The 17,472-nt window shown below is 37.2% G+C and overlaps 1 protein-coding gene across 4 annotated transcripts in view; it reads right to left on the bottom strand.

The window, feature by feature from the left end:
* ABL2 (ABL proto-oncogene 2, non-receptor tyrosine kinase) overlaps nucleotides 1–17,472 on the bottom strand; it is a 111,819-nt gene that overhangs the window by 79,150 nt on the left and 15,197 nt on the right. The window lies entirely within an intron of this gene.

The following is a 17,472-nucleotide window of genomic DNA, read 5'->3' as shown; positions in this document are numbered from 1 at the left end:
AGAGCATGCAACTCTTGATCTCAGGGTCATGAGTTCGAGTCCCACACTGGGCGTGGAGCCTACTGAACGAACACACGAACACACACACGAACACACACACGACTTCTCCCCTGAAATTACAATTAATTACTCCCTAAACTGAAATTAGAAAAAACAAAATTGACAGTCAATTGGAATCCATCATATAAAAATTAAGCTCAACTATACTTTAAGTAAGTAAATAAAATTCAGTTTGGACCTACACAAAAGCACCATAAATGGTCTTCTGTTTTGTTTCCTTTCTTTAAAAGAAAAAAATAATTTATCGCAAACAAAAAAGGTATAAAAACAAAACAGCAACTGTGATAACTCTATGGACCAGAAATTCTGCCTTTCCTCTATAGTCAAAATATAACAAAACACAAACCAGTCATCGTTCATTTATTGATTTAGTCATTGTATTGTATACAGAAGGGAACTTAACCAGACTCAGTAGTCATAGAACTAGTTATGAAAAATGGCTGAGAGGACTATTCTGGCTCTCACTACACCACAGGTATGTAACAGCTAGCATCCTAGTCATGCCAGTCCATCAATCCAGATGCACAACCAAAGAGCTAATTATCACAACACACTCTCTACTCTTTCCCCATTTTGCTAGGGAGACCGAGATAAAACAAAAAAATGTATTATTAGAATGTCAAATGGAATCTTTCCACCCAACACGGTTATCTCTAGAATATCCTGTAAAGTTATCACCTAAGCGCTAATTAAAACAAATTCTGAGTAACTCTTATGCCTCGTTTATTTTCAATGGACAATAAAATACTTATTCTTATCCCAGACTGCCTGACTTTCCATTTTCCAAATTATGTTGTCGCAATGGCACAGGATTCCAGCCATTTGTTGTATGTATAAATAGCAGAAATCAGGTGAATTGAGGAGTTAAATCTGATAAGCCAATCTGTAAGTACCTATGTGCACAGAGATATTAAATATATGCTATGCAGAAAATTCGTACATTCATATAGTAGACAAAAACTTTTTAATGAGGAATTTATCTAGAATAAAGAATAAATTTTTGGTCAACCGAAGTATTTTCTGAAACATTAAGTCTGATAACCTTTTCCTAATACAAAAGACTAAATTTTTTCCTAAGACTAAATTTCTTGAAACTTGGCTATTTTAAAAATAGAACTCGGGATGCCTGGGTGGCTCAGTTGGTTGAATGTCCGACTTTGGCTCAGGTCATGATCTCACGGTGAGTTCGAGCCCCGCGTTGGGCTCTGTGCTGACAGCTCGGAGCCTGGAGCTACTTCACATTCTGTGTCTTCCTCTCTGCCCCTCCCCTGCTCGCAGTGTGTCTCTCTCTCAAAAATAAATAAACATTAAAAAAAAATTAAAAAACAGAAGTCAATTTTTTAATATATTTTTCTTTAAAGCATTATTTAATGGCACTTTGTCTACTTAAATTACCAGGAAGAAGTCAAGATAATATTAAACTCTTGACTACCTTTAGTAGCAGCATGAATGATCCTGTTATGTGTACCTAAGATCATGGTTCATATTTCTAAGTTAAAGGTCTAAAAGAACACACATGATACAATGGAGAAAATTTTAACAAACTCAAACCATATATCAGCCTCTCTGACTTTCCAAGGAAAAACACAACTGAGAAAATAAATGGGAATCCTTACTTTCCCATACTAAGAAACAAAAATAACCAGTTTTTCTAACACGCTCACATAAATAAGCTCAAGGCATTACCGTCAGAAAAACTGGCCAAAAAATCACACTGTGAATTTCCACACTTTAAAAATGCAGCAAATCCCATGACCTCCTTTATTTGTGGAGTCTAAAATAGTCAAACTCAGAGAGAGTGTAGAATGATGGTTGTGCTGGGGAGGGAGAGGAAATGAAGAGATGCTGGTCAAACAGTACAAAGTTTCACTCAGGCAAGATGAATTCTGGAGATCTAATGAACAGCATGGTGACTACAGTTAATAATAGTGTTGTGTACCTGAAATCTGCTGAGAGTAGATCTTAAGAGTTTTTCCCATACCAAAAAAAGAAAATGTTGATTAGCTTGATTGTATTCACTTCACAACATATACATATATCAAAACATTATGTTGCATATGTATATCAAAACATCAGGTATCTGTTAGCATACATCAAAATATAAACATACAACCTGATGTTCTAATCAACTGTATACAATTCCAATTTGTCAACTATACCTTTAAAAAGCTGAAAAAAATGCTGCAAGTTCTTCCACACGTGACTATTATTGTCAAATTAATAGATCAAACCAGACCTAAAAGTCTTTTTTTCATGTAAGCAAGTGGGAGTAATAATTTTATTTAAGTGGGAGATAATTTTTAAACTACATATAGTGGCAAGTGGATTTTCTAAGTACTGGAGTATCCCCTAGTGGACTGGTAAGGAACAGGTTTTTGTGCTTATTAAGTTGAACTTTGTTAAGTCTCAGATCTTAACAGATTCACTAACAATACTAACCCAAAAAGTATGTATTTTCCAATCTTCTTTAATGATATCCTGATGATATAATTTAAAATAAGGGAAGTCATTATGGAAATTACTCAAACTACCTCACTGATCTAAATGTCAACAATGAAATTATGAATATTAAGTAGAGTGCTTCCTAAAGAGCCAGGAGCTGCCAAAAATGAATTTGAGAAACTATGAAAAGGGCCTGAAAATGATTCTTTTACATATCACGTAATTTCTTTTCTTTTCTTGTTCATTTATTTTGAAAGAGAGCACATGCACACACAAGCAGAAGAGAGGCAGACAGAGAGGGAGGGAGAATCCCAAGCAGGTCCCACAATATCAGCGCAGCCCGAACCCACAAACTGTGCGATCATGACCTGAGCCAAAACCAGGAGTTGAACACTTAACTGAGCCACCCAGATGCCCCAACATACCATATAATTTCTGACAACATGTGGAATATGAAGAATGACTAAAAAACCATTTTTAAGGCATCAACACCCTATACACAAATGAAAACAAAATAATGACTATTTCATGTTTTGCAATCAAGCAAAATCTACTGAAGAATACAAAGTATACAAAATCTTCTCAATCATACTTGAACACATTGAAAACAATGCTACCCTGTTTCTTCCATCCACACCATCTGAACAGAACACCTTCTGTTCCCCCTATCTAAAACACTCTTCACACTCCTATCCACTGACCCATTTAATTCCTACCCATCCTTCAAATCTCAACTAAATCAACACTAACTTCCCCAACTAGGTACAATTCTACTATTCTGCTTCTAATGGCATTATGTACCTCAATTTTTACTGATTTATTTAAGAAATGTCTGCTCATTTTATCACCGGGTTATTTACAGAGTTCTATGATCTTACCGGGTTGTTGTGACAAATAAGTGATACCTGTATAAACCACCTTTTAATAATACCAGCCACCATGTAAATGCTATTAGTGGCCCCATTAAACTGGTCCGAGATAGTGCTTCTGCCATCTAAGATTATTCTTCAGTTTTGTTTCGATGTTAAAAATCCCATTATCAGCAGTAACACAGTACTAGAGTAGTTCTACTTTATTGTCAAATTCTTTGATATCCCTCCCTTCAAGTGGTAGAGCTTAATTCCCTACCCTGTGAGTAGAATTAGCGACTTGCTTCTCACAAAAAGAATAAGGTGGAAGAAAACTTGCGTGACTTAGGGATTAGGTCCTAAAAGGTACTGTGGCATTCTGTTCACTCTCTCTCTAGAATTATTTGCTCTGGGGGAAGCCAGCTGCCATATTGTGAGGGTACTCAAACAGTGCTATCAGAGGGATCCATGTGACAAGGAACTGAGACCTCCCACTGGCAACCATCCTGAAAACAGATCTTCCATCCCCAGACAAGCCTTCAGATGACTGCAGCTCCAGTTGGCAGGTTCAGTGGAACCTCCCAAGCCACCCTGAGCCACAATCACTGAGTTAAGAAACTTCCGGATTTCATTTTTTTTCATGTTTATTTATTTTTGAGAGAGAGAGAGAGAGAGCACGCGCACGCACACACATGGAGGAGGGGCAGAGAGAGAAAGAGGGAGAGAAAGAGGGCAGACTCCGTACTGCCAGTGCAGAGCCCGAGATGGAGCTCAAACTCATGGACCATGAGATCATGACCTAACTGAAATCAGTCAAAGGCTTAACCGACTGACGCACCCAGGCACCCTGAAACTTCCAGATTTCTTACACTGAGAAATCATGTGAAATTATGAATACCGGTTATTTTAAGCTGTTAAACTTCAGGGTAACTAGTTACTCACCAATAAATATATTGTATTTAATATGTTTAAAGAAAAAAGAGAGGGGCACCTGGGTGGCTCAGTGGGTTAGCACCTGACTCTTGATTTTGGCTCAGGTCGTGGTCTTACAGTCTGTGGCATCGAGCCTCTCTCACAGTACAGACCCTGTCTGGGATTCCCTCTCTCTGCCCCTCCCCCTCATGCTCATTCTCATTCTCTCTCAAAATAAACTCTAAAAAAAAGAAAAAAAAGGGAATAATGATAGTAAATGAAACAGATACTACTAAAAAAGACCAACAACAACAAAATAAATCCAATTCAAAAATGGGCAAGGGATTTGAATAGACATTTCTCCAAATTGGATGTACAAATGGCCAACAAGCACATGCAGAGATGCTCAACATCGCTAGTCATCAGGGAAATGGAAATCAATCCCACAATCAGATACCACCTCCCACCCACCAAGCTACCATCAAAAAAAACAAAAAATAAGTGTTAATGAGGATGTGGTAAAATTGGAATCCTTGTGCACTAATGGTAGGAATGTAAAATGGTGCAGCCACTATAGAAAAAAGTATGGCAGTTCCTCAAAAGATTAAAAGAGAATTGCCATATGACCCAATAATTCCACTTCTGGATATATACCCCAAAGAAATTAAAGCAGGGCTCAAAGAGATATCTGTGTAACGTTAAGTTCATAGCTTAAGTTCATAGATAGTCAAAATGTGGAAGTAACCCAAATGGTCCACTGACAGATGAGTAAATAAAATGTGGTACACACATACAATGAAATATCATTCAGCCTTAAAAAGGAAGGAAATTCTGCCATAAGTTACAACATAGATGAACCTTGAGGTCATCATGTTAAATGGAATAAGCCAATCATAAATAGACAAATACTCTAGAATTCCACTTATATGAGGTACTTAGTGTCGCCAAATTCATAGAGACAGAAAGTAGAATGATGGTTGCCAGGGGAAGGGGAAATGGGGAACTAGTTTGTTTAATAGGTACAGGGTTTCAGTTTTACAAGACGAAAAGAGTTCTGGGGATGGATGGTGGTGATGGATATACAATGTGAATACACTAATGCCACTCAAGTATATATTTTTATTTATTTTTAATGTTTATTTTAAGAGAGAGAGAGAGAGAGAGAGAAAGAAAGAGCATAGAAGCGGGGTAGGGGTAGAGAGAAAGAGAAACACACAGAATCCAAAGCAGGCTCCATTCTCCAAGCTGTCATCACAAAGCCTGATGCAGGCTCGAACTCACAAACCAAGAGATCATGACCTGAGCCAAAGTCGGACACTTAACTGAGTCACCCAGGCACCCCTCAACCGTATATTTTTAAATGGTTAAAATGGTAAATTTTATATTCTGTGTATTCCACAATTTTTTTAAAAAAGACCAGACATTTTAAAGAGAATCAAATGGAACATGCAGAAATGAAAAATATAGCAACTGAAATTAGAAGTTAAATTGATACATTAAACAGCAGATTAGACCAGCTAAAGACCACACTAAAGAAACACACAAAATGTAGCACAGTCATACAGCAAATGAAAACACGGAACAGCAGTTAAGCAACATGAGGACAGAACAAAAGGTCCAACATATGTCTAAACAATGTTCAACAGCAGAGAAAATGGGAAAGAGGCAATATTTGAAGATGTAATTGTTGAGACTTTTCCAGAACTGAAGTTTCAGGAAGCACAAATAATCACTACTGGATAAACAGGAAGAAATCTACACCTAGGTACTTTGTAGTGAAAATGCAGAGTACTAAAGACAAAAAGATTGGTAAAACCGGTACATAGAAATAACAGACCGTGTCCAAGAAGGATAATTACACTGACAACTAACTTCTCAATAGCAATAATGAAACCCAGAGGATAATAAAATAATGTACTGAAAAGGCTGAACACTAAATCGGATAGACCTCACAGCTGTGCAATTTAGCCTACTATGACTCTAAGGGCCCCTATGCGCTCACGAAAAGAGAATAAACTCTCCTCATGTTATAATGAACTACACCTCTTCTCAACTGCAATGGGGTTATGTCCCAATAAACCCACTGTTAAGTAGAAATATTGTAAAATGAAAATGCACTTAATACACTTAACCTACCGAACATCGTAGCTTAGCCTAGCCTACCTTAAAGGTGCTCAGAACACTTACTTTACTTTAGCTACAATTAGAAAAAATCATCAAACACAAAGCCTATTTTATAATAAAGTACTGAATAACTCATGTAATTCACTGAATAACATACTGAAAGTGAAAAACAGACTGGTTGTATGGGTACAGATGGCTGTGTGTGTATCAACTGCTTACCCTTGTGCCATATCGCTGATAGAACCCTGTGGCTCACTGCCACTGCCCAGCATCACAAGAGTATCATATTGCGTATCGAATTCAAAATTCACAGTATGGTTTCTATTGAATGGTATCGCTTTTGCACCATGGTGAAGATGAAAAATTCTAAGTCAAACCATAAGTCAGAGACCATCTGTAATTCTTCACCTGATGTGCATATCCAAATCCCAAGGGAGGGTGTTTTTCTTCAGAATATACCTATTTGGTTCAGTAGCAACATTTTTTTTTTTAATGTTCTAGAGATGATTTTGATGCACACTCTGGTTAAGGAGAGAAGGAGAGGTGGAGGGAGAGAAGGAGAGGAAGGAAATATGATAAAACAAATGAGGCAAAATATTAACAATGGGGGAATCTGGGCAAAGAGCAAATGAGATTCTTAATGTTTTTCTTGCAACTGTTCTATAATCTTGAAACTTTCAAAATAAAAGATATTTTATTTTTAATTATTTTTTTTTAGAGTTTATTTTGAGAGAGGCAGAGACAGGGTGAGTAGGGGAGGGGCAGAGAGGGAGAGAGAGAGAATCCCAAGCTGGCTCTGTCCTGTCAGCACAGAGCCCGATGCAGGGTTCGAACTCATGAAATCATAAGACCTGAGCCAAAACCAAGAATCAGACGCTTAACCGACTGAGCCACGCAGGTGCCATTTTTAAATTATTTTTAAAGTAAACTCTACACCCACTAACATGGGGCTTGAGCTCACAACCCTGATATCAAGAGTCACATGCTCTACCGAGCCAGCAAGGCACCTCTAAAAATTATTTTTAAACACACACACACACACACACACCCGAATTACACAATTCTGTTTTAAAATGCCATTATACTGGGGATGCGTGGGTGGCTCAGTTAGGTGCCCAACTCCTGATTTCGACTCAGATCATGATCTCAAAGTTCATGGGATCGAGCCCTGTGTTGGGTTCTGCACTGACAGTGCAGAGCCTGCTTAGGAATCTCTTTCCTCTTTCTCTCTGTCCCTCCTCTGCTCTTACATGTGTGTGTGTGTGTGTGAGAGAGAGACAGAGAGAGACGCGCTCTCAAAATAAGTAAACATTAAAAATAAAAATAAAATCCACTATCTTTCTAAACACTGATTCTAAAAATTCTAATTAGATAAAATGCCCATAAATTAATTCAAGTTGTCCATTACCTGGAAGTATTCATGATAAAAGAATAGATGTTAGATGTGGTCAGTTACTAAAACACAAAACTGTCAGCTAATTCATGACAACCTCACCAGAAGGTATGGAAAACATTCATAAAGGTTCTATGCCCCGCACCTCCTTCTTGATTTTGTTCTTTCAATATTCTTAGGGCTTTTTTTAAAGTTTTTATTTTAATTTCACTTAGTTAACATACAGTATTATATTAGTTTCATGTGTATAATACGGTAATTTCATAGTTTAATACATTACCTGGTGCTCATCACCCAGTATTCTTAGTTAAAATATTCATAGCTCTTAAAATAAATCAGGAAAAGTTCTGCTGGGCAATTTTAGAGATAAATTTAAAATTCCATTTTCCAAAACTTAATGCTCTAACCTTTAAACTTCTAAACGTCTAAAACTTCCTCTTCTTTCCTAACCTTCCTACACAATCTCACATCAAACCAATAAAAAGAGAAACACAAACTTCACCTTCTCTTTTTCCCCTTTAAACTTCTCCAATCTCTTTATATCTTGAAGAGCAGAAAAAGAAATACTAATAATTTTTTAGTCAGCAAGCGTAAGACATAATGGCAGAAACTTTATATATATTATCTTATTTAATTCTCAAATTACCCTTACAGCAGGTATTATCCTCATTTTATAATGAGGAAATAAAATAAGCTCAATCACAGTTAAACTGGAATATTTTTTAATGTTTATTATTTATTTTTGAGAGAGACAGAGAGAGAGACAAGAGTGCAAGTGGGGGAGGAGCAGAGAGAGAGAGAGAGAGAGGGAGACACAGAATCTGAAGCAGGCTCCAGGCTCTGAGCTGTCAGCACAGAGCCTGACTCAGGGCTTGAATCCACATACTGTGAGATCATGACCTGAGCCGAAGTTGGACACTTAACCGACTAAGCCACCCAGGTGCCCCGAAACCGGAATTCTAACCCAAATCTTCCTAAGTTCCAAAACCGTGTCCTTCTCCATCACAGTGCATTCTGGAGTCCCATCTGTACCATTTTCAGTTCTCTGCTCAGCATAACGTAGTTCCATACAGTACAGAACCTTAGCACACTGCCCGACACCAAGATCCAGTTTCACAAAAACAGAACCTTAGAGAGAAGTTTCTCAGTCACAAATTCAGAGGTTTTTTTCCCTTTCCTACAGACCCCAAACTCACTTTTAGTTTCACTTGTTCAATCTACTATCCAATTTAGACACAACTTAAACTAAAAAATGTCATTTACCTATTGGGTACTTCTGCGTCTACCCGTTTTATATGAGCATGGTGACTCCAGTTATAAATTTATCCAATCCACTGTTGTGTTGAGGAGGGGTGGTCCCATTCCACCCCCAGCTTCGATGGTTCACTAGGCAGATTCGGAGGACTCTCTACATTGTCATACTCATTATTAAAGCAAAAGTATACAAAGCAAAAGCAGCAAAAAGAAAAGGCAGATGGGGCAAAGTCTAGAGGAAATCAGACATATGCTTCCAAAAAGTCTTTTCCCAGGGTAGTCACACAGGACACATTTAATTCCTCTAGCAATGAATTAAAACAACATGCATAAAATGTTGTGTACGAGTAAGCTCATTAGAGATTTGGCAAGGTTTTTCTCGGGAGCTGGTTAGGCAGGTACCCTCTGCCTACCATGTACCAAAATTCCAGATTGCTAGATGGAAAGCAGGTGTTTCACATAAACCACGTTGTACAAACAGTTTAGGCACAGTGAGCCACTGTTGTGGGAATGGTGGGTACCCTCCTAAAACCCAAGTTCCCAAATATCAGCCAAGAGCCAACCCCATTAAGCAGGCCATTCTAAGGTAACAGTCTCAAGCCCACTCTTTTCTGCACAACTGAGATGCTCCCTTTAGAGGCCCCTGGGTGGCTCAGTCGGTTGAGCATCCGACTTCAGCTCAGGTCATGATCTCGCAGTCTGTGAGTTCGAGCCCCGCGTCGGGCTCTGTGCTGACAGCTCAGAGCCTGGAGCCTGCTTCGGATTCTGTGTCTCCCTCTCTCTCTGCCCCTCCCCCACTCATGATCTCTCTCTCTCTCTCTCTCTCTCTCTCTCTCTCTCTGTCAAAAATAAATAAACATTAGAAATAACATTTTGTTTTTAGCAATCTGTATTTGCTATACAAAATGGGTCCCCATTTCTCATCATTTTAATCAAGATTTCCTTTTCTGAGATTTTACGTTTTTTCTAACTTATCAGCTACTTATGCCCAAGTTTTAAAAGCCACACGCTATGGTATGCTTAAATTCTATCCTTTGGGGGGCGCCTGGGTGGCTCAGTCGGTTAAGCGGCTGACTTCAGCTCAGGTCATGATCTCACGGTCCGTGGGTTCGAGCCCCGCGTCAGGCTCTGTGCTCAAAGCTCAGAGCCTGGAGCCGGTTTCAGATTGTGTCTCCCTCTCTCTGACCCTCCCCCGTTCATGCTCTGTCTCTGTCTCAAAAATAAATGTTAAAAAAAAAATTTTTTTTTAAATAAAAAAAAAATTCTATCCTTTGGGAGAATACCTGTGGGGGGAAAAATCCTTTTAAGATTTAAAGACAACAAAAAATAATCTTAGCACAATGGCATATACATCATTTGATGCAATTTAATACATATTATTGATTATCTATACTGTAACAGAATCAATAACTGTTAATATCTTTTAAAAAAGTTTTAAGTAGGCCTCAGTCCCCTAAGATTTCTAGGTATTACCAGTTAATACGCACATTTACAAATTAGCTGTTAACATTGTGGGAACGATAGTCTTTTTTAAATCACCACCTAAAAACTAGCAGTAAACCCACTCTTCCTTCTTCTTAAAAGAAATTAAACAACTCATGACATTTAAAAGGAACGGAATATAACCTTGCTGTCCTCCTCCACATTTCATCTTCAAAAGAGTTAATGCTTCAGACTAAGTATGTTCTGTTCAAAGGGTCATGTAAAAAACTGTAATCACAGGAATATTCTACTCCGGCTTAAAAAAAAAAGGAAAGGATTTTAAATATATGTAGACAAATTTGTACTTATTTGTTTATGTCAGCAAATTGAACAATGCTGGACTCTAAGTGAATTAGTGATTGATCTCGCTGAAATGTCTTCTACTTGTTTCCCTACAATCTCTTCTATTAATGTACGTCCTGTCCTTAAATAAAAATATGAGCTCAGCAGAATGAAGAATACAGAAGCCTCCAAGGAACTTAACTGAGGAAACAGGAAAAAACAATAAAAATTGTACAACAAAAGTGTGGATGTTAAATAGAGAAGTAAATACAAAAGTCCTAAAAAGAGGGCCCAAAAAACCCTTTCTCCTTTAAGATTTATAAGGTTCAAAATATATACAGTTGACCCTTGAACCACATGGGATTGAACTGCATAGATGCACTTATATGTAGATTCTTTCCAATAAATACAGAACAGTACTATAAATATATTTTCCTTAATTTTTTGAGTATAGTTGGAGCACAATGTTAGTCTCAGGTGCACAACACAGTGATCTTACAAGTCTACACCTTATGCTGCGCTCACAAGTGCAGCTACCACTTGTCACCATGTAATGCTATTACAATACCACTGACTATATTCTCTATGCTGTGCCTTCTATTCCAGTAATTATTCATTCCATAGCTGAGAGCAGTACCTCCCACTCCCCCTCACCCATTCTGACAATCCTCCCATCTCCCCTCCGCTCTGGCAACCATGAGATTGTTCTCTGTATTTATAGGTCTGATTCCACTTCTTGTCTGTTCATTTCTTTTGGTTTTTAGATTCCACACTGAGTCAAATAATATGATATTTATCTTTCTCAGTCTGACTTATTTCACTTAGCACAACACCCTCTAGGTCCATCAGTGTTATCTCAAATCAGTAAGGCTTCCAGTCAACAGTAGGCTATTATAAGTTAAGTTTTGGGGAAGTCAAAAGTTATACATGGATTTTCAATTGTAGGGCGATTGGTACCCCTAACCCCCACATTGTTCAAGGGTCAAACGTAAAGAAAGTAACAAAAAATTGCATGTAAGCTTTGTATACGTTTTGGTTAAGAATATAAACTATATGCATAAAAGAGGGTTTAAAAGGATATACACCAAAACTTTAATGATTCTCCAAAGAGGAAGGTGGCTTTTGGGGTTTGTTTTTTTTTACTTTTTTAATGTTCTTTTTTTACCTGTAATGAAATATATGCTTTGTAATAACAAAAAATTATTTTTCCTTTCCCTTTGAAGAAATAAAGGAAGGAGTACTAAATATACAGCTTTTTTTCCTTTTTTCTAGTTTAAAAGATGAAGGAAGGGATTTATTTTTAATAAACATGCTATACTTGGACAAATAATAATATAAAATACAAACATATTACACTTGGTCAGTCTCCTGTGGCTTTGTAAGCTGTCCCTTAAAAGTCAGTCAAAAAGAAATAAAGCTAAATATTCCAGGAAAGATCTTCAAGTGAGAAACCAGTTTTGTCACACTATTATTCTATTAGTAGAGATCACGCAGCTTCTCACTGAGGTCCTTAAGGTAACTTTTACATCATTCTTCATTTCTGTTATTTTCCCAAAGATCATCCTCTTCAAAGTAAAGTTTGTTTTTTTTTAATGTTCATTGCAAATAACAAAAAACTACACTTACACTGTTTTTAGAAAGCTATACACAGAAGCCCCTGCATTAAAAGAAGCATCTTGGTATACTAGAAAGCACAGTGGGTTAGTCTTAAGTTACATTCCAGGTCGGGCCATACCACTTATTATACATGATTTACTTATTATCAATTTGAAATAAGAGGATCCTTTTACGGTAGGTTGTGTTAACATCTCTCTACAAAATACATGCTCACTGTAAAAAAGAAATTCAAATAATATAGACAGTGTGTAGTGTTAAAAGCACAAGTTCCCTTTACATTTCCACTCATACCACCCACCAAGGAGCCTGAGAAAATATTAATAGGATGCTTTTAATAGGCCAGCTAATTGACCTGTTTCACTCACAGCTGTCTGGACCAAGATGAATCTCCTCTGAATTGAACAGACTCTGAACATCACTCAGAGATTCTAGAATTTGAACTCAACACAGTTACTAGAAAGAAATTTGGGCTAAGGGTGGGCACAGGGGATGGGGGGGGGGATTAGTGTGTTACACAGAACACAGAATTAACATATAGCAAAACAGTAGAGCCAACCATGGTAGTCATTACTACTCTCCATCAAATATTCCTAGCTGTCTTTCTAGGCGCATGGCAAAACTGCACCTTTCCCATCCCCTTGTCATGATTTGAGGCCATACAACTTGCTTTGGCCAATAAAAAATAAGCAGAAGTGATGTATGTCTCTTCCAACTTTTAAAGTTTCCACTAGTACTTGATTTCTCATTCCCTTTCCCCCTGCAATGGCATCTGCCAACATTATATAGTCGAAGACTATCAGTTTTGGGTTCCTGATGACAAAAGATGGGCACAGCCCCTCTCGCACCTCCTGCCAAGCCCCTCCAACACACACACAAATGATCCACTCTGATCATTTGTGAGTGTGAGTGACAAACCTTTAATGTGTTATTCTACTGAGATGGGGAGGGGGCTATTGTTACCAACCCATAACCTACTCTACCCTAACCAGACAGACCAACTGACCGTAAAGTTAATGTAAAAAAATAGGCAAGCAAGAATAGCCAGGAATATTCTGAAAATAAAGAATAATGAAGAACTAGCCCTACTGGATAGCAGCAACAATAAACTAATACAACAACTATAACATTAATTAAACATTAAACACTGTTCTAAACACTTTATATAAATAAACTCACTTAATCTTCCTAACAACTTTATTTGATAGGTGTTATCATCTCCAATTTACAAATGAGGACACTAAATTACAGACATTTTAAGCAACTTGGCAAAGGTCATACGGCTGAGAAAGTGGTACAGAAAAGATTTCAAAGCAAGGCAGTTTAGCACAAGTCCACATTCTTAACCACCATGCTATCCTGCACATTATAAAAAGTACCAAAATTAAAACAGCATGATACCAGCGCATACTTAGGCAAATCAGAACAAAAAACTCAAATAGAATTAAACATACACAAGATTTTAGTATACAAAAAGGTGAATAAAAGACATTTATTCAACAAATAGTTATTTGAAATCCCTATATCCTTTCTTGTCATCAAGTCCAATTTAGGGCATTTATCCTATACTACATATATGTTTGAATACGAATGAAACGTTTGAAATGAAACATTAGGTTTTTTACTGTTTGAAAACAACTTAATTATAGAATTCATCCCCACAATGAAATGCTATGCATTAAAAAAAAAAAAAAAATGGGGCGCCTGGGTCGCTCAGTCGGTTAAGCATCTGACTTCGGCTCAGGTCATGATCTCACGGTCTGAGAGTTTAAGCCCCGCGTTGGGCTCAGTGCTGACAGATCAGAGCCTGGAGCCTGCTTCGGATTCTGTATCTCCCTCTCTCTCTCTGCTTCTGCCCTGCTCTGTCCCTCTCTGTCTCAAAAAAAAAAAATAAATAAATAAAATAAAATAAAAAATAAATAAAAATTTTTAAAAAGGCAAGTTCTTTATTTACTAACATGAGGAATTTCCAAGCTAAATTAAGTGAAAAGGGCAAGGTGAAAAAACAGTGCATATAATATGCTTCGATGGGTCTTAAAAAAAAAACAAAAACAGGACTGGGGAGATATATAACGCGTGCGCGCACACACACACACTCTATGTATCTCTTAAGTAGACACAAGAAACTGGTGAATGGATTGCCAAAATCTGAGTGGCCAGGGGAAAGGAAGTGGCAGAAACACTTCTGTACCATATGAATTTTAAACTATGTAAAGTTACTGACCATTCAATAAATAGACAAATGATTTAAATTTTAAGAGAGAAAGACTGAGCCATTTAGCAACAGGGATATATACCAAAAGAATATACTGACTTTTCATGATAAAGAGAAGCTGAACAGCCATTATGTTCCATATACAAGCTAAAACTGAGAAAGCCAGCTGGAAGAAAGGAAAACCGAACAGATGTACACAGCAAAAAAAGATGCCAAAACCTTACAGCCTCTGAAAGAGAAAGACGGAGCATTCAGTCTTAATTTCTAATTGCTTACCAGCTCCAGTTTCCCTAAGGCCCAGCTGTACGATGATTCCTATCTATGGAGTGTCATGATCACCAGCATACACACATACAACGCGCCTTTCCACCACCTTATGGAGTTAGCTCCATCGGTTCGCCATTTCTTTTTTTCTTACAGCACCTTCAGCTAGCTTTTCTATCTACATAGTAGATAAACAGGAAAGTAGTTTGATTTCCAAGTGCCTTTGTGAAAGAGGAAAGATTATGATTTACCTAAGTGCTAGAAATATCCAATCAGAAAAAAAAAAGTCCAGTCAGAATGTAAGTAATAATTGTATCAAAACAGAATAAAACTACACATTATGCTTATCTATATATCCAGAAGCAATGAAATCTGGTAATTGAAGCTAGGCACAGAACACGCGTAAATACAATATATTTAAATACTAAATATATTTAGAACTTCTGAAACTTAAATATATTAATAAAAATGTTCTCTATTTTTTTTAAGTTGCTTTTCTATCACTTTTTTCTATCGCTCTGTTACTTATCAATCACTTTTTGTTTTTTTTTTTTAATTTTTTTTTCTCCGTTTTTATTTATTTTTGGGACAGAGAGAGACAGAGCATGAACGGGGGAGGGGCAGAGAGAGAGGGAGACACAGAATCGGAAACAAGCTCCAGGCTCTGAGCCATCAGCCCAGAGCCTGACGCGGGGCTCGAACTCACGGACCGCGAGATCGTGACCTGGCTGAAGTCGGACGCTTAACCGACTGCGCCACCCAGGCGCCCCTATCAATCACTTTTTGAACACTTTTATCATCCACTATACACTCTCTGGGAATTTTACATGTAATAATTAATTTTCACAACTCTTTAAGGTATGTACCGTTAGCATGACTATCTCACAGATGAAGAAACACACAGAAAAGAAGTAACTTGCCCAGAAATACTTAATTTCTAAGGTCTCTTACAGTTCTAAATTTTTCATACCTATGTCAAGATACTAAAATCACAAATTTAATCTAGGCTCTAAACCCACATAGTTTAACACCAGAATCCTATACTATTAACTGCATACTTATAAATGGTTGCAGCTCTGACAGATGTTTAAAATTGAAAACACTCAACTAGAAAACCCAAATGCTTCAAGAATTCCAAGTATAAAAAAACTGTTTACATCAAGATGAGAGAGCAAACACAATCTCATTCTTGGTAGATCAATATCTCATATAACTTTAACGTATTTATTTTAAGTAACCTCTACACCCAATGTGGGGCTCAAATTCCTAACTCTGAGACCAAGAGTCACATGCTCTTCCAACTGAGCCAGCCAGGTACCCTTCTTAAATATAAACTTTTTAAAGAAATATTTTCCTGCTAATAGTAATTATCTAGCTTTCTTTTGTTATTATTTCTTTCAAATTCAATTCCAAAAAATACCTGAGAAATAAAAACAGTACATAAAGGTTAGTCACAAAATGAGCAAAATAGTAATATTTATTAAAGTGAATTATACTTATTTTCTTTTTCTTTTTATTACATTATCATGAGGGCTTTAGGAAGACAGTGGAGCATGAGTACAGGATATCTCCTGCTAGGTGCAACAGAGAATTGGGAAAACCATAAAACTTAACCCAAGCTCTGCTTCCTACTAGCTCTGTGGTCTTAAAGGAGACTTAACCTCTCTAACTCAACTAAATATCATCTTCATCATAGCTAAAACTATTAAGTATGTATAGCTCTCAGGGGTTTTTTTCCATGCATTGCATACTTATTTTTTATTGTTTTTCAATTCCAGTATACATAATTCCAGCTAACATACAGTGTTAGTTATATTACTTGCAGATGTACAATATAGTGATTCCACAACTCTACACATTACTCAGGGCCCATCATGATAAGTGTACTCTTTAATCCCGATCACTCAATTCACCATCCCCCCTACCAATGCCCCTCTGGTAACCATCAGTTTGTTCTCTATAGTTAAGAGTCTGTTTCTTGATTTGTTTTTTTCCCCCCCTCTGTTCATTTGTTAATCTTAAAGTCCACTTATGTGTGACATCATATGCTATTTGTCTTTGTCTGACTGACTTATTTCACTTAGCATAATACTCTCTAGCTCCATCTCTGTGGTTGCAAATGGCAAGACTTCGTTTCTTTTTTATGGCTGAATAATATTCCATTCTGTGTGTGTGTGCGCAAACACAACCCACACCTTTTTTATCCATTCATCTATTGATGGACACTTGGGCTGCTTCCACAATTTGGCTATTGTAAATAATGCTTCAATAAGCATAGGGGTGTGTATATTCCTTTGAATTAGTGCTTTTGTATTCTTTGGGTAAATACCTGGTAATGCAATTACTGGATCATTGGGTAGTTCTAGTTTTACCTTTCTGAGGAACTTCCATGCAGTTTTCCACAGTAGCTGCACCAGTTTGTATTCCCACAATTAGTGCATGAGAATTTTTTTTTTCTCCACATCTTCACCAACACTTGTTTCTTGTGTTTTTGATTTTAGCCACTCTGACAGTGTGAGGTGATATCTAATTGTGGTCTTGATTTGTATCTCCCTGATGAGTGATGTTGAGCATCTTTTCAC

This window comes from Acinonyx jubatus, chromosome E4, assembly GCF_027475565.1.
Source record: "Acinonyx jubatus isolate Ajub_Pintada_27869175 chromosome E4, VMU_Ajub_asm_v1.0, whole genome shotgun sequence".
Lineage (NCBI taxonomy): Eukaryota > Metazoa > Chordata > Mammalia > Carnivora > Felidae > Acinonyx > Acinonyx jubatus.
This window is presented reverse-complemented; position numbering and strand designations above follow the sequence as displayed.